At 38.6% G+C, this 21,098-nt stretch overlaps 1 long non-coding RNA gene across 1 annotated transcript in view; it reads right to left on the bottom strand.

The window, feature by feature from the left end:
- Nucleotides 1-13,845: 13,845 nt before the first annotated feature.
- LOC149319669 (uncharacterized) overlaps nucleotides 13,846-21,098 on the bottom strand; it is a 154,714-nt gene continuing 147,461 nt past the window's right edge. The window contains exon 3 of the long non-coding RNA XR_016279889.1: nucleotides 13,846-13,902. This is a non-coding gene — a long non-coding RNA (uncharacterized LOC149319669). The remainder of the gene's footprint in view (nucleotides 13,903-21,098) is intronic.

The following is a 21,098-nucleotide window of genomic DNA, read 5'->3' on the forward strand; positions in this document are numbered from 1 at the left end:
GGCTGTCATGAATTCCATGAACAACCGAGCCGCACCTGTTAGATCTGTTAGAACATCTCGAAGGGGATGTTGAGGTCACCCAGGACTAAAAGCCTGGGAGACTCCAACACCAGCTCTGAGACCAGCTGTGTCATAACAGTAAAAAAGTGGCTTTCTAAATTTTAGAGATATTAACTTACTAAAACTGAAAACATGTTTAACACTACACCACGTTATTTAATTTTATAAATAAAGGATGAGGGGTCTTATTCTATTTTACTGTGCATCCTGAAATGTGAGAATGTCATCATCTGTATTCATGAATTTTTTTTAAAAATGTAACTCCGGGCACATACTGTCACTTATATTTCATTTTAATATTACAAATAATAGGATATTTCAGTTTGGAAGATGTTGTGATCAACTTGAACCTGGAATCAGATCTATGAAGAAACACAATGTTGTTAAATTGTATGTCTAGATAAACAGATATTAGTTCTTAAGAAAAAGCTGAATCCTAAAACAACAAAATCTAACAAATTGCTCCTGCTCTCTATAGGGGAAGGAATGCCTGATACTTTAGTCATAGGGCAAATCATTTCCCCACTTGGACCACAAAAAACCAGTGCAGATTCTTAATATCTTCTCAGAAGTAAGTTGCATGGCTTTTTTATCCGACTTTCTGGAAATAAGTAAGCTTGGGACATGTACTACTGAATTTAGTGTGATTTCTAAGTCAGTGCTTAATAATACACTTTATTAAGTTATAGCACTATTTTGGACTTAAATGCTCTCTGCCAACTTGACCACTGGCTTTTCCAAACTCTGTTCCCAAACATCCAGATGTCCACTGTTAGGAAAATGGTTCCCTCCTTAGGACATCATACTTTTCTGAAAAATGTAAAATTGGTGGGAAAATGTGATTATCACTCTCTATAAAGTTACCACTTTGTTATGCTCTCATGTGCAATTTGGTTTGACACTGCTTAACTGCCAAGGCTCAATGCTATTGAATGCTGAGATTTATAGTGGCACCAGAGCTATCTCACAGTGAAGGTTAAATATCTCACAAAACTACAAATCCCAGAATTCTATAGCATTAAACCATGACAGTTAAAGTGGTATCAAACTGCAGTTCAGATGGGGCCAATGTCTGCCTGCAGATTCAATCCAAATGAATATTATTAAATGTCTCACAATACTAAATGTATCACTAAGACGTGTCCAAGAAAAAATGTATGACAATTTGCCTCTCCCATGGCAATTTTGCAGCATGACTTTTCCTTTGCTTTAGTTTTTCTTCGAGGGTCCAAAACATACTGCATAAATAATCCAGTTTGACACTGCTCTAATTACCCTGGCTAGGGAATCCTGGGAATTGTAATTTATTGTGGACCAGAGCTCTCTGGCCAAGAATACTAAATGTCTCACAAAAGAACAGTTCCCAGAATTCCCTAGCATTAAGACATGGCATTTAAAGCAGTCTCAAACTGGATTATATCTGCTGTGTGTTTTGAACCAGGAGTACTTCTATGTGAAAGATTTGCCGTGAATACTTATTTTACATTGCAGAATCTACAATAAGTGTTTAAGGATGGTGGTAAAAAGCAGAAGCATAGCTGCTGCTCCGAAACAAGATTGTCTTATACTGATCTTTCTCTCCCTTCCTCATTTGTATTTTTAGGGATGGAAATCATATTAAATCATATTTTTAAATAATCACAACGAGTTTCTCAAGCATCAAGAAATCCTGTCATAAAGAAGCATGGGTTGGTGAGAATTTGGAGACATAGTCTGCTCAAACTTTGTACATGGGAATTTGTTGTTGTTGTTGTTGAGAAAGCAGCACACATAATTTTCTGTGCAAAAAGAATTTGCAAAGTAACATTTCTGTGCAGAATAATTTCCTTCTGTGCAGAAAATACTGTTTTCCATGGAAACTTTGCATTCAGAGTAAGTTGGCTCTCCTGGAACGATTCAGTGATGCTAGAGGGAGCTGAAAATTCCATGATGATGAGGAAGTGTGCCAGGTGTTCACACATGCACAGTTCCTCAGTGTTTGAGGGGTGATTTACCAGCGTTTCTGCCTGGTATGAAAATCTTCAGAGATTGACTGAATGTTCAGAAAGTCAGTTAAACTGCCACTTACAACTGACAGCTAGAATGATAAAGGGGGAAGGTGTGAAGTCCCTATTTAAATAAAGAGGAACAGGAGAATGCAATCATAAATTTTCCAACAGTAATCCTTTCCTTTTCTCATGCCCTGGGCATACTGGGAAGTGCAAGACTCCTCCTCCTGTCTTTCAATGGGAGGAGGCAAAAAAGTGCGAGATACTGAATCATTGTCTCAATATTTGAAGTTGTGTGTTAAGACAGCTTTGAAATTGGCTGCAAAGTCAGTCACTCTGACTTCTGATTTACTTCCTGGTGAAATACCATCCTCCCCTCCAACACACACAACACAACATACACAGGGGCTGAGCAGATGGGCAAAATTGGTCCCTGGGTTGGTGTGGGAGTGGGCAGATGTTAACTTGCCCGCCTGCTGCCATGCTACAAATACACTACTGCCTCATGCCCCTTACCTCTCTCTGCCATTGCTTTTAGTGAGAAGACCCCTGTCACCTCATCTGATGTGGAAACAAGGTGCTTGACAGCACAATGCAACCAGGTGTCCTGTTTTCATGTCATATGCAATAACAGGGGTCTTCTCATTAGCAGCAATGGTGGATGGAAGTAAGGGACACAGGGCTGTGTGGTCTGCCAGCATTTGCCATGGAGTTTCTATGAAACTCTGCTGCAAATGGTGGGTCCTTTTTACCTGTGGTAATATTCTTTGACCCAAGATCAGGCCAGATCCACTGGATATGCATCCAGACTGACCAGTCCTGGCCCAATGCCATCCCAGGACTAATGGCCTGCATCATCCAAAAGGACAATTTGAGGCATAGTGGACTATGTGCACATCCCCATAGACTCCCAGCATATGTCATGGAAATTTTGTAAATTAACATTTGGGTAAAAAATATTTTTAAAAAGGGGGGGATAGATATTCTTGGAGACTTCAAAAATAATATTGAGGGGCTGCATGTTCCCACCTTTGCTCTGAACAACAATGTCTCCATCTCTGCTACAGTATGAGTGTAAACATAACCCACTGCCAGTAACATATACATGAAGTTTCATTAAGTTTCTGTTGATGAATCTGATACGGTATTGTCTGTTGTCAGCTGAAATGTCCACTGGGGGGAGACCTAAGTTGTTCATTTTATTATCATGTCCAATGGAAATTCCCCAAAGTGATCATGTTGATTCATAAGAATCCAAAGTCCGTGGATGGGTAATCCCCAGCTGTGGATTTTGGATTTCTGCCAGAAATCATCTTCTGCTTCAAATAAATAAATAATTAAATCATGCTTTAATTTATTCAAGGTTGGATATTAAATAAACAACCAACATCTAATCATTAAAGTGGAAGTTGATACTGCATGCACTTCTTTGACACAGCACAAGAATGTGGACATGCTCAGATGACACAAACTGTGAAAACTAGCGTTCAAATATATTTTTTCATAAGCACAATACTGTAGGCATAACTTGCTACATTAAGTCAGATGGCTCTAAAGGCACAATAGTGATTGTTCTATTTACAGAACAAATCTAGACAGGTGACAATGTGAAGTTTGTACCAACCCAAGATCAAGAAAGCCTGTCATGGCTTAAGGATGAATATGGTATATGATTTCTGATGACATTCTATGCATGGATTATTTTGTGGAACTCATACAGATAAATAGCTTCACAGTTGAGAGATAATTTCACAGTGAGAAACTATGAAGAATTGTGAAAAACAGACATTGGCCCTAACATTGTGTCTTTCAGATTTGGCATAATGATTATAAAATTGGCATTTCCCTGCTCTTCTGGAGAGCACCCAAGCTGAGTATTTAGAGCAATGTTACTAACACATTGTATTGTGCCCTATTATGTCTGCTAGACTCTCTGTAGCAGGGGAAAAAGACATTGTTTGGAATACAGTATTACAAATAGGGAGAGACATATTTCATGAAAACATTATGCTACTTTAAATTATTTGCTCTTTCACAGTGTTGCATGTCTGACACATGCATCATACATTCACATATTTTCTAAAAGAGAAAATATCTTTAGCTATTATACAATCATGTCATTTCATGCATCTAGAGTATATTTGTAATGGAAGGTCAAGTGGAAAGTGGTTTAGAAATATACAATGCATATGCAAGTTTTGTGTGTGTAACTAATTCATCCCCCCCCCCTTGTTAAACAAGTTAAAGATGCTAGTGGATTGCTGGCACTGCAAATAATTCAAAACATTCTTAGCTCAAGGATAATTCCATGTTTGGAAATATTAGGGTGCGGAGTGGGTGGCTCTTACCTTTCTTCTCCCCCTTCTTCTAATTTCACAGATTATTCTATGTTTTTTCACTGAATAGAAATCTCTCTTTCTCCCTCTGTCATACAAGTTGTTACTTTTCCTATAAATCCCGAAATAAGAAAACACCAGTCCTATCTTGCTGGCAACTAGCCAGCCTCCCCCCCCCCCCCCCCCACCACCACCACTTCTGGCCATTTATCTGGTGGATAGATTTTTTTCCCATTCATCTTCCTCCCTCTTTGTCCCATATTACTTACATTTGTATGGCCAGTTGGTTGGAAGCTTTCTATATATTTTGTTCTTGCATGTAACAGTGAAAAACCTAATTGGGTTATTCAGCCATTATGTACTTTCTATCAGATTCTTGAAAGTAGTGCATATGTTGGAGACAGAAAGTCTGAAGAGGGGATCCTGCTCTACATATGCACCTTGCACAATTTAGAGCCATCACCACATGGAGTGTACGTAACACACCTGTACCTACAGGCCTGTATCTAATACAACTGAGTCTAATCAGCTCTTTCTGACCATACCTTAAAAGTGTACTAAATCAACCTGTGCCTTTAAGAAATCTTGAATACATGAAACCTCCATAACAGTGGGCTACATCTTGGCTCCTTTGGTGAACCTAGTCACTGCCTTAGCTACCAAGCAGATCAAAACAGCACTTATTTGTAAGGAAAAGTTTCAGAGGACTAGGGAGAACTATGAAAGGCAGTTTTGAAAGAAAAATCATGCCCAGTATATTCCCAACTGGTGTTTGGAATATGGAAAGTCAATTGCAGTGAAGAGAAGGAAATATAATACCAATAAGCACTGTACACCCATCTGATATTTTTCTGATCTTAGAATTTTTGTTTTTGCATGCACAGCAAATATTAAACCTATCAGTTTAAGAGAAGAACTAGTTAAGGTGACTTTGGATGCATGTAACAAATGCCAATTTGATATATTGATATGGCATACCCTGGCTCCTTCTTTGTCCTCTATCTCTGTTCTCTTCATGTTTACTTTGAAACTAGAATGGTAAATTTTAGACATTTGGAAAGCGGAATATTAATTCTCATTTATTAATTTATTTTACATCCCATCTTTCTTCCAGTGAGGGGCCCAAGGCAATGCACAACACCTTAAAAACACTACAATTTTAAAACTCCTAATAAAAAGTTTAAATACAATGAAACTAATTTAAAACACAAGTTAAAACAGCATTAAAAGACATAAAGTTCAATGAATTACATAACATTAAAGCCACTATATACAAACATACTTCTGTCTGGAGTTGAAAATACAACATTATTCAGGTTTAGAGTATTAAAGACATCTTAGAGAGAGTGGAAGCGATAGGGATAAGTAGTAATGTGGTGAATTGTCATTCCAGTTTGGATTTTTGTTTGCCTGTGGGCCAGGTGTGAGACTCTATAGATGGTTCATTTGCAAATTAACTAATGGGCTGGAATATCCATATGAATTGCAATGTTCTGAATGTTTTGTTGTTGTTTTGAAGATTATATGTTGAGCCTGTCTCTCACATGTCTCTAGCTTTATTGTTGTTACTGTGTTCCTTCAAGTAATTTCTGATTTATGGTGACCCTGATTTATGGTTACCTTAAGGCAAACCTATCACAGGGTTTTCTTGGCAAGATTTGTTTAGAGGGGATTTGTCATTACCTTCCTCTGAATCTGTGAGAGTGTGACCTGCCCAAAGTCACCCAGTGGTTTTCTGTGGTTTAGCTTGCCTGGTGCTATTTGGCACCATCTTAGATCATAAAGGCTGCAGAGGTTGCAAAGAGTGTGTGTGTGTGTGTGTGTGTGCCTTAAAGTAGCACAGCTTCCATGGTTTGGATGTTGTTTGGGTGTCAATTCCAATTTATGGTAATCCTACCATATAGTTTTCCTAGCAAGAGTTGGTTTGCTATTGCCTTTCTCTTAGGATGGGAGACTATGGTCCAAAACACACTCCAAAAATAATCCATTTTGAGACCGCTTTAACTTCTCTGGCTCAATGCTAGGGTATTCTGGGAGCTGTAGTTTTGTGAGGCATTTAGCCTTCTCTGTCAAAGAGCTGTGGTGCCACAACAAATGACAAATCCCAGAATCCCCTAGCACTGAACCAGGGCCATAAAAGTGGTCTCAAAATAGATTATTCCTGCAATGTGTTTTGGATCTATGACTTGTTCAGTGTTCAGTCCATTACACCATACTGCTTCTTGCGTATATTTATGCACACACACACACACACACATGCATGTATCTCTCTCTGTCTGTGTATGGCTCTATACATATGTCTGTAGGCATAGGTATTTCTGGAGCAATTGGTTTGTGAACTTCAGCTGCAATGGTAGAAATCAAGCTCAATGATGAATGAATTATAAAACTGGCAGATATACTTGCATTTCTGCCAGAACAAATAATCTTGGAATTATTAAAAGGTTCAGTATACTTAAAAAGTAAACTTTATATCCATATGACTTTTGCTATCCAAACGTAGCCCCAATAAAGCTATTCATTTCACAGCCTTTAACTACTTTCAAGTCGATATAGTCAGATGACAAATTGAACCCATTTAAGATATTTGGCTAAAGGCATGACATTCATCTTCAGGTGGATGATATGTTGGGCATTCTTCCACTGTGAAACTAATGGTATTTAGTATTTCTTTATTTTTCTAATTCTTATTTTATTTTATTTTTGGTTCTGCTGAAAATGACTTGGATGGAGGACAGATAAGTAATTTTCCTTCTCCATTTATTTTGTTTAACTTCTTGGAAAAAATAATATTAATCTTTCACACTTCATCTGAACAAGATTCATAAAATAGATCACTAGGTGCTGTTGTCCAGAGTGGTGTAGCTGTCCAACCCAGCAACTCAGTTAGTCGATTTATAAACTAGAGAACAGTCCACTACAGATGGGGCTCGACCATCTATTTTATAGATAAATCACTCAACTTTGTGAATTTGTTCAGTAGAAATTCCTCCAAAAGGACTTTAATACATGATCCATATAGGCTGAACTGCATTAATATTTGGGTAATATTGTGAAGTTGCAAATAGTTTTTAAAAACCACCAAGTATAATTACACATTTACCATAGTAAAAGGTAAAGGTTAAAGGTTTTCCCTTTGACAAGATTGTCAAGTCATGTCCAACTGTAGAGGGTGGTGCTCATCTCCATTACTAAGCTGAAGAAACAGCATTGTCAAAGACAATTCCATGATCATGTGGCCAGCATGGCTGCACAGATTCCTGCCAAAGTGGTATTTATTTATCAACTTACACTTTTACATGCTTTTGAACTTCTAGGTAGGCAGAAGCTGGGACTAGTGACATTCCATCATGCAGCACTTGGGCCTCGAACTAGCAACCTCAAAGTCTGTGTATTAACCACTGAGCCACTGTGGTTACCACAATATTTACCACAGTACTAAGGCCTTTTTTTAAACAAGAAACTCTGTACATAGTTTTTTGTGGGTTTTTCAGGCTAACTTTGTACAGCATGTTGTTGGCTAGGATCCAGTTCGGTATCAATGCCTACAGAACGTCACTTCAGGGGCCAGAATTATACCATTATGATTACACTTAAATGGCATGGCAACAATGTATGCAATCCTGACATTTACAGTTTGGAGAAATATGTTTAGAATTCTCAAACACTCGCTCTCCAGACTACAAACCCCAAGGTACCATAGGTTGCAGCCATTATAGTTGAAATGGAATCATACTGTTGTGTAGTGTGAAAAGGTCTGTTCATTAGACAATTCGATCTGCATCTCCAAACAAGCTGCCTTCAGTAACTCTCCAGCATATCACATGAAGCAGAATTGTGAAGGTTGACAAGAGGAGAGGGAGGGGAGACAACAGAATGCTTTGTTCCAAGCACTGCACAGGAAGGAAAATAATGTCTCCCTGGATGCTGTGGATGGACTTCATTAATGAGAGTTAATACCCAATTGCATTCTTGCCAGCATATCTCAACCTGCTTTAACAGCTATTTCACTGTTAAGTCGTAGGCTTTCATGGCCAGCATCCATGTTTTTTTTTATGTCAGGAAGAAAATCTTCTAGAACATGGCCACATAGCCCGAAAAACCCACAAAAAACCATATTTCAATGTTGTTTCTAGTCAGAGGCTCTGGCCAAGATGGCCAACCATTAGTAGCACTGAGAGCTGTTCCTAGCTTTGCAGGATTTATTATTATCTTTAAGCATAAACCATACAGACAAATTCCAAAACAGCAAAAACACAGTCTTCTGGATAACACCCCCCACACACACACACAAACACACCCGTGGATTGAGGAACTGTCTGGTAAAGACACAAGCTATGGAAACTACATTCCACACTGCAAAACTGAAGAATCATAGGGAATCATTAATTTGAAGACATAGCCATGTTAGTCTGAAAAATCAATATGCAGAGGGATCCTGCAGCATTTTTGAAACTAACTGAAAGACAGAAGCTGGTAGCATGAGCTTTAGTAGACTTGAGTCTACTTCCAAAGATGCATGGAACAGAGGTCCAGGGACAGACCTATATAAGCCAGCTGTGTGAGAGAATAGCAATAGAAATGCAAAAGCTGTGAGTATGGAGATGAGGTGACAAGTTCAGTTTTAACAATCGTCATTTAACAAAGGCAGGAGAAAGGATGTTGCCTGAAGCCAAGTGAATAGATAACTATATGAATAGTGGTGGAAATATGTATTTGTTAAGGTTGGCTGGATAGAAGCTCCTTCAAACAAAAAAATTCAATATTATTGAATGGCCTACGCTGAACAGGGGTGGAGAAATCGCAGTTGGTGATTTATTAAACTACAATAGTACAAACCATTTGTATCATAAATACTCAAAGTGTAGTCTCTATTAAGAAGTATTTGAAAGTGAAGAGTCGAGAGAAACTGATAACACAGTATGCAAAATCAAAAGATCAAAGTGGCAATTGGAGTGGAAAGAAGAAATAGAATCAGTGTCTCCATGTCTTAAACAATCAAAAGGTATAGATAGAAGCCATGTTTTAGAAAAAGGGGAAAGAAATATTGCCTCTAGCACCAGAATTTAATGAGAAAGTGATTTACATGACATCATAAACATGGTAGCCAGAAAAATGTCCAGAGCTGGGCTAGATGCAACTGAATCTGTATCTCATTAAAATTCAAGCCTCAACATCTGAGATATCTAACCAGATTTTAGATGTGAATAATTGTGTAACAGAATGTAATGGAATTTAGAGAATAAACTGGACTCATTAAGATTAGAGATCACAGGACAAGTAAATCATTTTGAAGAGCTTGCTGAAAAAACTGTTCAAACAGATCATAGTGTAAGTTCAGAATCTTACAACAATTACACAATAACATGAAAGGGAGATATCTGATAATTTGAAGGGAATTGACATTTTATGGCAGAATTTGGAAAAGGCACAAAATAGAAGTATGATGTTGGAGTTAGGTTAAGAGCCATTCCAAAGGACCTGACTGACTTTTTAAAAAAGCTTTTAGTAGGTCTTATAAACTGATCTGATGGAGAATTTTATAAGAAGATAGAAGAAATATATAGGTAAAACTCTTTTTCTGCACAGAGGAAAAAGATGTGATAACTCATTTCTAACATAAAAGCATCAGAAATGAAATATTGAGAGCACTTTTAATGAGAATGAATTAATTAACTTTAAAGAAATCCCTGAAAGAATGCCAAAAAATGTAGAGAGTATAAATTCTTGGTGGAGGTGCTCAGAAAAAAAAAAAAAAAGATAAAGCCTTTCACTGGTCAGTCCCAGAGGGTTTGGTAAATACTTATGCAGGTAAAAACGATACCATAAACTCTTTGGAGAGAGTGACAGATCTATTCCAATTGTTGAAGGAAGGGCCCCCAGAAGGAGACATTTAAATGGATAACAAGTTGTTAAGAAGAAATAACAAAAATATATTATTTTAATAAAACAACTAAAATGAATATGTAAATAATTTCATGGAATGTAAATGGAAAAATGGAATTCATCCCAGGAAAGGAAAAAATTGCATTAAAAAACCCCAAATGTGTAATTATTTGTCTTCAAAGAACTTATGTAAGAAATAAATGTTTGTGGATTAGAAATATTGATTTAGCATCTGTGACTGGAAACAAGAAAAAAAGAAATGACATAATCTTTTCTATAAATCAAATATTACAATTGATTGTAACTGATTTTTGAAGATGGACAAGGCTGATGTGTACTTGTGGAAATCAACTGGTAAGGCAAGATCATGTATTTAATGGTGATTTGTGTCCCCAATATGAGAAATCATTTTTATGCAAATTTGTTAACAAAGGTATCTGAACCAGAAAATCTGATGTGCATGGATGATGGGAATGGGGTTACTGATTCTAATAACTATAAATGTCCCATTAAAGGCATTATGGAAGATCAACGGAGACTACCTATACAGAGTACTTTGAACTACAAGTCAATTGGAGAAATTTACTGTCAAACTCTACAGAATATATTCTAGTCTAGAGCATCATGAATCCTTTTTTACAATAGATATAGGAGTTAAGCAGACCAGTGGCTTGGAGTGATCTCTAGCCTCTCCAGCCCCAATTGGACCCTGATTGTCACAGGACCACAATGACTGGACAGCCTGCTCTAAAAGCGGGCTGCCACTGTGGTCCTTAATGGGCCACTGGCAAGGAGCGCTTTTTTCGCTCTCCTTTTTCCAGTGGCACATGAGCTGATTCCCACCTTAGGGCACCCCAGAGCAGCTTTCCACTGATTCAGGGGCATGTGTCATCAGCATGCCATGCTCTCAAAATGGCCAGAAGCTGCTCTTTTTTGCTTGTGTATTTTGAGCCATTGTGACAGTAAATTGGACTGTTGCACTGAAAACGAATAAAAATAAATTAAAAAAAATATTGTTCCTAAACAAACAAAACTCTGGCTCTGGTGTACAATTAACCATTAGAGATTTAACATGTTAGTTTAAATAAAGAAAATTTATTCCCTAATTTACAGCTTGAATCCCAATGTATTGATACAAGAAACTTCTTTATAGGAAGCCAAACTATGGATCCATTTAGCTAAGGAGGTCAACACTGACTGACAGCTACCTTGCTTAGACAGGCCACTTTCCCATCTCCTTCTGAAGAACTGAAACCTGTGATGTTTTCCATGCAAAATATGTGCCCCACCACTGAGCTACAGTTCTGATGTTGCAGTAACTTGAGATCATGATTATGATAATCTGGAGACACCTCAACATGTCCATGTAAGTGGTTTATTATAGTCGTTTAAAAAAAAAACTGCTTGTAAGTCTGTGACTCTAAACACCAGGCTTGGGAACTGTGCAGTCTCTGGGTCATATTCTGTCGGGGGGGGGGGGGAGGGGGTTCCAGTGAAGACCCCAAAACCCCAGCCTCATGCTAATATATTTATTAGGCAAGATTTGTGCAAGGGGGTGGCTTGCTATTGCCTTCCTCTAAAGCTGAGAGAGAATGACTTGGCCAAGCGTGCTCCTTTGTCTAAGTGGGGATTCAAACCCTTAGTCCAGAACAGACCCGCCAAATGTAGTAGCTTCCAGTCTCTTTGGAGACATGGCGCTCAAACAATACACACCTCCCAAAGGCTGAAGCCATGCCGAAGCTGAGCTCCAGTCCTTTGAACCAGAGCAAAAAAGATCAATGTTGGGAGTAGGTCATGCAGTTGGTGTGGTTCTGCCTCACTTGTGGATGGAGCAGAATCGGGCCGCTCTTTCATGCCATCTGTTCTAATCCCTTGTCTTCTAGAGTTTTTATCAAACACGCAAACCAGTACACCATGCTGCATCAAATAAGGCCTGAATAAAGCTAAACAATTCTATTTCAGGGGGGTTGCACCCCAGAACAGCAACACCTCTCAATAAAAGGTACTGGGAGTGATATAATATCATGTCCACCACAACAGGTGCACTGGAAGTGATAAAACATCATGTCCACCTTCTCATTTCTTTTTATTCCATATTTTATTTGTGTGTGTGTGGGGATCATTCAACTTTCATGTGCCTCTAATTTTCTCCACCACCAAATGCGTGGAAAGTATTCTATCTTATTCCTCTGTTACAGCAGAAATTTTGGTCATCATATCATGATGCTTGTGTGAGCATGCACATGGTTACAGGCATCACTGTATCAAAGAAGAAAGTTAATTTCAAATTATTAGAAACAGGTTACTAACTACTAGTTGTTTATTGAACAATATCTCTGCTATATAGCACATTCTGTTTTTTGCCTTCTAATGAGACGCCTCTTTGTCAAAGAGAGAAAAAAAGGGGAAAAAATCAAACATTGCCTTCTGTATTTTCCTCCCTGAGAATTCTGGGAAGTTTAGTCTTCAGAGCCACACACTATAGAAGGTGTTGAGGGACAGGCTTATAAATATGAGCAATCAAATAACATACAATTATTAGGATACAGCACTTCTCTGTCAAAATGTGTCAGGTAATGCATATTATCTCACACATACTGCTTGTCGGCTGCTGTCTGTGAGGTCTTACTGCTGTGTTTAAAATGGAATAATGTAATTTCTCTTTTCCCACTAGGTGGCACTCACTTCAACTTAATATAAATGCAAATGGTTGCCACATGTGAAGCAAACAATGGTATTCTTTGTTTTTGGAAATGTAGCAGAAAAACATTGTTTTTAACCTCCAGTGCTTTTCTGGAACTTGACTAGCTAATATAGATCCAGGCAAACACTTAGCAGCATCTGAACATTTGCATTCTTTTCTTTTATTGCATTAAATATTAATTATCAGTTACATGCGGAAATCTTTGATCATCATAATGAGTTTAGGAAACTTGAATGTAACACATCCCAGTCCACAAAGGCATAATCAAGACTTCTTGCATGTGAAACTTTAAAATGAAAATGTAGAGTATGAGATGCATGTTACATTTACATTATTTATGAAAGCAAACATCCCAAATTACAGCAATGGCCAATAGCAAGCAAAAGATTGTTACTAAGAGTGTTGCGCAGTCTGGTTCCTTATAAATTATTAATAAAATATTTTCATGTTTGAATATAATACTTGCATATGTCTTTATCAGTTCTATAATTATGATGTATAAAACAGCTTTCAATGTTTCCAGTAGAGTGTGAAAAAACTGAGCACTTACTGTGTCCCAATACTGCCCAGTCTTACTAGAATAATCTGTCTCAATGATATCTGTCTGATGTTGATCTTATTGCATCATTCTGGAAGTAGTTGCTAGAGAAACAAAGAATGATGTTAAAATGAACAACATATTTTGCACAGACCAGCGATCAGTACAATATTAAAGCCTAGACCTGAGAAAAACTGTTAGCCTCTTCTAGGATCTAGATCCATCAAGCATCACTGCTACCTCTAGACCTGTTTGGGGCGCAATTCATTTGCAAAAGGGCTCAGATATCAGAACTGTTGATTATATTTTCAAATAACTTATTAGAAAACTTACCTCCGCTTGTAAAATGGCAGAAAATGGTTGAAAAATGTCTTCAAGGTAATCAGGCATCTAAAGAGATGAAAGGAACCAAGGTAAGCACAATTATAAAATATTATCCTATAAAGCTCAGTGAACATAATTCAGTCCTTTGTTGTATACACAATAAATTATGATCCTTAACCCTAAGTGCTGTAGTTCCCAGAATCTCTGGTCACATAAGGAAAGCTTAGATTGTCAAACTCTGCTTTGTATACTAACATTGAAATCAATTCCAGTAAACTAAACAGTAATGATTTAATTGTATGCATATGGATACAGGGCTGTACACTTGAAGCTAAATTAGGAAAGGAACAATCAAGTTGATTATCTGTTGGCTAGAAGAAAAAGGAAATAGAACCTGTAAAAATAGTCTCTCTCTTGAAGCACTACCTAAAAAGCTATGTGTTCTCCTAAAATATTGCATTCTGTTTCCTCATCCCATTTTGTTTTCCCAGAACAATAAGCCAGCATTCCATGACATACACTTTTTTTTTGGGGGGGGGGGGGGGACTTCCACTAACCTTACAGTTCTTTCAAGCTGTTCACACTCCATTTTCTGATTAGGATTAGGAAACTCCAAGGTTAGAGAAAGCTCCTCCTGCCAAACTTTGCGTGGTGACAGTGGTTAGGGATGGATCATGCATTTATCACTTTCCCAATTAGGATTGAATATGGAGTGCCCATTCCCCCAAGAAGCATGTCCAGGAAGAACAATGACTCATCAGAAGTCCTACATCTATTGACACCAAGCACAGAGAGTGAGAGGTGGAGCATGCCTCTCAAACTTTTCTCTTGTCATCTCCATTTGCCCACCCAACCACCTTTCAGGCAGTGCAGGAAATTGCTGGTCACTTTTTGGGACCAGATCAGAATGTTTTTCTCCCTTTCTAGGGGTGTCTTGCCTTTATTTTACTACATTTGTATATGGCAATATGGAATAAGTAGCACTGGCTGTGACAGTATATCACTGGAAGGTAGTCGGGGGGTGGGATTAAGGGCAGAGATGGTGAGTACCCTTAGGTGCCAATCTGGTGAACAGGACTTATCCAGACTTGTTCCTATGGATTATGGGGCCTGGGGGTGGGAAATGAAATTACACTTGGGGCCACCCTGGGGCATGTAACCTGTGGTTATCCCAGGGATGTAGCTAGGATTTTAGGAAGGGGGGGGGGTCCAGACTAAGTGCCACCATTATAATGGGGCTTGGGTGCGGCAGCGCAGCAGCACACACCATTCATTTTTCTAATGGAAGGGGGGGTCCGCACCCCAAGAACCCCCCCCCCCCTTGGCTACGTCCCTGGTTATCCAGTGTATTAGGAACAACTGCACAATTGGTTTTCACACAAAATTGTGTGCAAACCACTAAGAATCCTACCAGAAAAAGTCATGAATGAATAATTAGTCATTTTCGGGAAAATATCATGATTTCATTTCCATTTCAATCATGATATCACTTTTTTTGCACAACTGCTCTAGTGTGAAAACTATTTGTGGTTTATTCACGGGATTCTCACAGTTGTTGCTAGATTTCCCATAGTTCTTTGGGGTGAGTTTACTTCTAGTGCTGCTTTGTTGCACCCGGTTGCCAAGAGGAAAGCAGCCTTTTATGATTTTTTTTTTTTAAAAAAACCTTTCATATCTTTTGGGTAATGTTTTTTTTTAATGAAAGCTGGATACCCTTTCTGGGAAAGTAAGGGACAGTATAGTATATTTTTATAAATAAAATTGCGTATTTCTCTGGGCGATTTTGTTTGCTGCCATGTGTGCTCTAGTGACTTCTGGTGGTAGAACTAATTCTTCTGTGCACACGGCCGAAAAAGTTATTCCCAAACCATCAACAGGATTTACACACATCTGTGTGAAAACCAAATGCACATTCTAACCTCTTTTTCACTTTAGTAATGAGCCTCTAATGCATTATTGTGTTCTGCATGTGAAAATAATTCGCACATTTGCACACTTTTGCAGGATGTGGATGTTTTAATCATTATCAGGATGGAGGTACATATGGTCCCTGTGTGATAAACTCCTTAGTTGGTAAGCCAAAGAATCTCAGGCCATCTGAAGTGGCAGCCTGTGTCGCAGAACTTAAATGTTATGTAGTAGAAAAAGAAACCTGAGTTGACAGACACTGTAGGCCTTTCTGGTTTCAAGTGTAGATTTGTTTGCATACTAGTAGTATCACAATTTCCAGAACAATGATATGCAGCTTTTGTAGGAAAACTTTGCTATTTCCCATCACTGGGAGGGAAAAAAATGTCCCAAAGCTGCAAGATGAAAAAATGTCTCATTGTTTTCAACATCTTCCTGGAACTGGATTAAATAAATAAATAAAAATTAAGTGTTACCATCCGTGGTGGTGGTGGTACCATTTTATATATAAAAAGTTCTACAGATGGAGAACTGAGTTGATTAGTAGTCTGGTTAAGGAATGGAACCATATGCTGAAAAGCCATGCTCTTTATCCATCTAGCATTATGCACATAAAGGACTATCAATATGATTGGCTATATGTAAATACCTAAATGAGAGTTAGTGTGGTGTAGTGCGGTGGTTTGAGTGTTGGATTCTGGAGACCAGGGTACGAACCCTGACCTGGACATGAAAACCTAAGGGGTGACCTTAGATAATTCACATCTTCTCAGCCTCAGAGGAAGCCAAAGGCAAACTCCCTCTGAAAAAATCTTGCCAAGACAACCCCATGATAGAATCACAGAATCACAGAGTTGGAAGAGACCACAAAGGTCATCCAATCCAACCCCCTCTATTATGCAGGAACTCACTATCAAAGAATCCCCAACAGATGGCCATCCAGCCTCTGTTTAATGATCTCCAATGAAGGAGACTCCACCACATTCCAAGGGAGTGTATTCCACTGTCAAACTGCTCCCACTGTCAGGTAGTTCCTCCTAATGTTAAGGTGGGATCTCTTTTCCTGTAGTGTGCATCCATTGTTCCGTGTTTTAGTCTCTGGAGCAGCACAAAACAAGCTTGCTCCATCCGCAATGTGATACCCCTTCTGGGCTATCATATCACCTCTTAACTGTCTCTTTACCAGGCTAAACATACCCAGCTCCCTAAGACTTTCCTCATAAGGCATGGTTTCCAAGCTCTTCACTATTTTGGTGGCCCTCCTTTCGAACACGCTCAAATTTGTCAACATCCTTTTTTTAATTGTGGTGCCCAGAACTGAACACACTATTCCAGGTGAGGCCTGACCAAGCCAGAATAGAGTGGCACTATTACTTCATTTGATCTAGGCTCTATACTTCTATTGATGCAGCCAAAAATAGCATAAAATATTTGCCACATCACACTATTGACTCATGTTCAACTTGTGGTCTACTAGGACCCCTAGATCCCTTTCACATGTAATCTTCTTAAGCAAGGTGTCCCCCATTGTATATCTATGCATTTCATTTTTTCTACCTAAGTGCAGTATCTTATATTTCTCCCTACATTTTGTTAGTTTTGGCCCAGCTTTCTGATCTAATAGGTTCACTGTAGGGTTGCCATAAGTAGAAGCAACCTGAAGGCACACAATAACAACAAGAAATACTCAATCACTGGTAACAAGACACAAAGGAGAAGTAATTGAGCTGAGATGCTGGACTAACTTGTACAATTTTAGATGTTGAGTCAAACATTATTTGAAAGAAACTCCTGATTAAAGCAAATTAGAATTTTCAACGTTATTTTATTTAAAGGAAGTGAGCTGAAAATTTATGAAACACAAATCAGTTTACATGGGGTACTGTGAAAATTTAAAATAAATCCTGAATTATCATGCACAAGGATGAAGTAATAGCTTTTAAGTCCTTTAGAGTCATTTTGTCTTCCTTTCTATGTTACAGGATCCACATAGAACCAAACATACAATGTAGGCAATCTATGATATTATCACCTGAAGGGACGTAAATCTCCCTCAGGTTTTAGGCACTTGGCATCTACAGTATTTGCCTTTTTTAACAGATCAAAAATGTCTGTTTTAAAAAATTAACTCAATAAACCTATTGCTTCTTGGGATACTGTGTTGTTGTCCCATGGCATTTTTGGCTAATCATAAGGCTAAGATGCAAAATATATTGGAATTCTCATTAAAATATCCCAATTTAATGCACTTTTATTTTTTAAACAGGGGACATGAATACTGATTTAAAATTGGCAGTGATGAGCTTGACTGAAACTGTATTACATACAACATAAATACATTAGGAGCCAGCATGGCATAGTGGTTTGAGCATTGGACTACGACTCTGGAGACTAGAGTTTGAATTCCAGCCATGGAAAACCACCGGATGACCTTAGACAAGTCATATACTCTCAGCCTCAGAAAACCATGTGATATGTTCACTTTAGTGTTGACTTAAGTCACAAATGACTTGAAGTCACACAACAAAAATAAACACATTATACAGTATACAGTGGAGAGGCATTGTGCTTCTTGTCCCAATTACTTGAAAAAATTAATTCTTGAAATGTTTATGAACTTTTCAACTTTTCAAGAAAAGGAAGAACAATTGTGTGCTTTGTTGAAAGGTTGTTTCCCCCCATTTAGCCTGGTTTTTAAAAACCAAAGTAATGGGTGTGGGAAACCAAGTCAGGATCTAGACTGTGGTTGGCAGGGATCATTTAACTATTTTCCTTTGTTAAGGCTACTTTTTTCACTACAGCTCCCAGAATCCCTAGACCAATTTGGCAACTGAATTAAATAATAATATAATAAAAACTTTATTTATATACCGCCCTTCGAAACATCAGGGCGGTTCACAACAATAATAATAATATACAATGATACAGATTAAAACAATACAGTTAAAAACAATAACACAATAAAAGAACTTGTGCCAAATCACAAATTACTAACGGGGGGGGGGGGGGGAGGAGGCTCTCAGGGCAAAAAATCAGGGGTAAGCCTGCTTGAAGAAGAACGTTTTCAGCCCCTTCTTAAATTGGGCCAGGGAGGTTGCTGAACGGAGCTCGATGGGCAGCAAGTTCCAGAGGGTAGGAGCCGAGGTGGAAAAGGCCCTTCTAGTGGTATTAACCAATCTAGCCTCCGGAACTCTTAGCAGATGCTGCCCGGTGGATCTGAGTGTGCAGGGCAGATTGTAAAATTAAAACGTCTATTCTGATGAAAGAATTCTAGGAGCTGTTTCAAAACTGAAACTTTGCCATGCTTTGATCCCAATGAAAATTCTTAATCTCATCCTGAAACAATCTGCATTGGCAAGAAAGTTTCTTTTGGCATTTTACCAGGACCACAGCAGGATGGGGTACACATGCAAAGGTTGTAATTTCTACATGCCTGCCATGGTCCTGGTGACATGGAGGAACTCTCATCTTCTCTTTAGATTAAAAAAGAAACATCTCAGATTTTTTCTCTGAAATATTGTGTTGTTCATCTAAACTGATGAACTTTTGTATTTAAAAGCTCTTTCTCTTTTAAATATAAAAGTTTTACAAAAAACATGTTTAAGCCTAAATCTTATTGGTTAATCCAAACTAGAGCAGACCTAGTGAATCAATATTAGGTAAATCTTACTGATTCAATTAACCTTCATTAATTTGGAGTGACATCAGGATACAGGCCTGTATGTGAATGCAGTTTGGTCCAAACATTGTCAGAATGTTTGTAGCTCAGCCCAGCTTTCATAAAAGATGATAAAGGTATCAGGTTGATTACATGATATATAGTCACTAGGCAAGAAAAAGCAATCACTTTGTCACCTGAACTAAGTACCAGGAAGAAGTTCCTGGAGGAAGTAATCTTATGTGATAACAAACACAGAGGCATGTTAGATGAAGAAAGCAAGCAATATAGGCATAAACTGGGAAACATCCATATGAGGGAAAGGTGGAAGATTTAAGGAAAGAGACATAAAAGGAGGCACAAGAGAAGCAACAAACATCTAATAACTGACAAAGAAGCTCTTTTTACAGTCTTTTGATGCCCTCCCTCCTTTTCTTCTGTGTAGCTGGATGCTTTTTGGTAGTATAGGCACTGGAAATACTGTGAACAGGAGATGGATAAACGTTTAATGCTTGGTTGCAGCAATGTGTCTGTCATAAACAATGCAATAAAGTTTGAACTGGTTCTCTAGTTGATCATATCCCACAGGGGACAAGGTAAAAAGCAGATGTATTTAGAATCCCTTATTCAGCATGTGTGAACAGCCAAACTGGAAGAAAAGGGAAAGCAGATAAGTCTGCCTCGCCAGTAACTCCAGCATAATAAAAAGTTTTGATCTATAAGTCTGGCCACTAAAATGGAAATCACAAAAAAGTGGAGGCTTGTGAACGAAAGAAAAGGATCCCTGGATTTTGGAAGAAGTTTTCAAATGCTCTCTACAAGGTTCAGAATGTTTTTGTTTACTTGTGCGACATTAGCCTGACATAGTTGTTTCATTCCACATGTGCATATTGTTAGTTTTGGATACAAATTGTTGAAACATGTTGAACTTTTTTTGTGCGCGATGAGGCTGCAGGAATCTATCGCTATTCTTTTCCTGTTATTTCTGCCTTTGGTACCAATTTTTCTGCTAATGAGGCATTGTTGTTGTTGTATTTATTTATATCCCACTTTCCCCTCAGAATTGTGACTCAAAATTGCTCACAGTTTAGAGACAGTCATTTATGGGACCAGCTGATGTAAAGCCTCATAACTAATAATGATAATGGCTTGCATTACAGAGACCTGGCTGGGGGCTGGGAGCAATGCAGTGTGGCCACAGGCTCTTCCAGCCGGATATACTGTTAGGGAGCAGACCAGGACATGTGGGCTGGAGGGAGGTGTTGCCATAGTACACAAAAATACTCTCACCTTAACCAGGAACCCCATCCGGAAAATGGACTTCATCGAGTGTACTTACCTGATCTTGAAGGCTAAGGATAGTCTGGGGATCCTGCTGGTCTACCGTCCACCCCGTGGGCTAACAGACTCCTTAGCCAAGCTGACACATCTGGTCTCGGAACTGGTGCTGGAGTCTCCCAGACTGCTGGTTCTGGGAGACCTCAACATCCCTTTCGAGGCCGGCTCACAAAATCTAACAGGTGCAGCTCGGGAGTCCATGGTTTCCATGATGGCCATGGGCCTATCCCAGTTAGTCTCGGGTCCAACACATTGCGCAGGTAATATGCTCGATGTTGTCTTTAGTATGGACTGGGACACTCCATGGGCAGAGGTAGGCAGTACCTCTGCTCTGTCATGGACGGACCATTACCTGGTT

The sequence above is a fragment of the Sceloporus occidentalis genome, unplaced genomic scaffold, assembly GCF_023333645.1.
Source record: "Sceloporus occidentalis isolate IW3139 unplaced genomic scaffold, rSceOcc1.0.p SCAF_2, whole genome shotgun sequence".
In the NCBI taxonomy this organism is placed as follows: domain Eukaryota; kingdom Metazoa; phylum Chordata; class Lepidosauria; order Squamata; family Phrynosomatidae; genus Sceloporus; species Sceloporus occidentalis.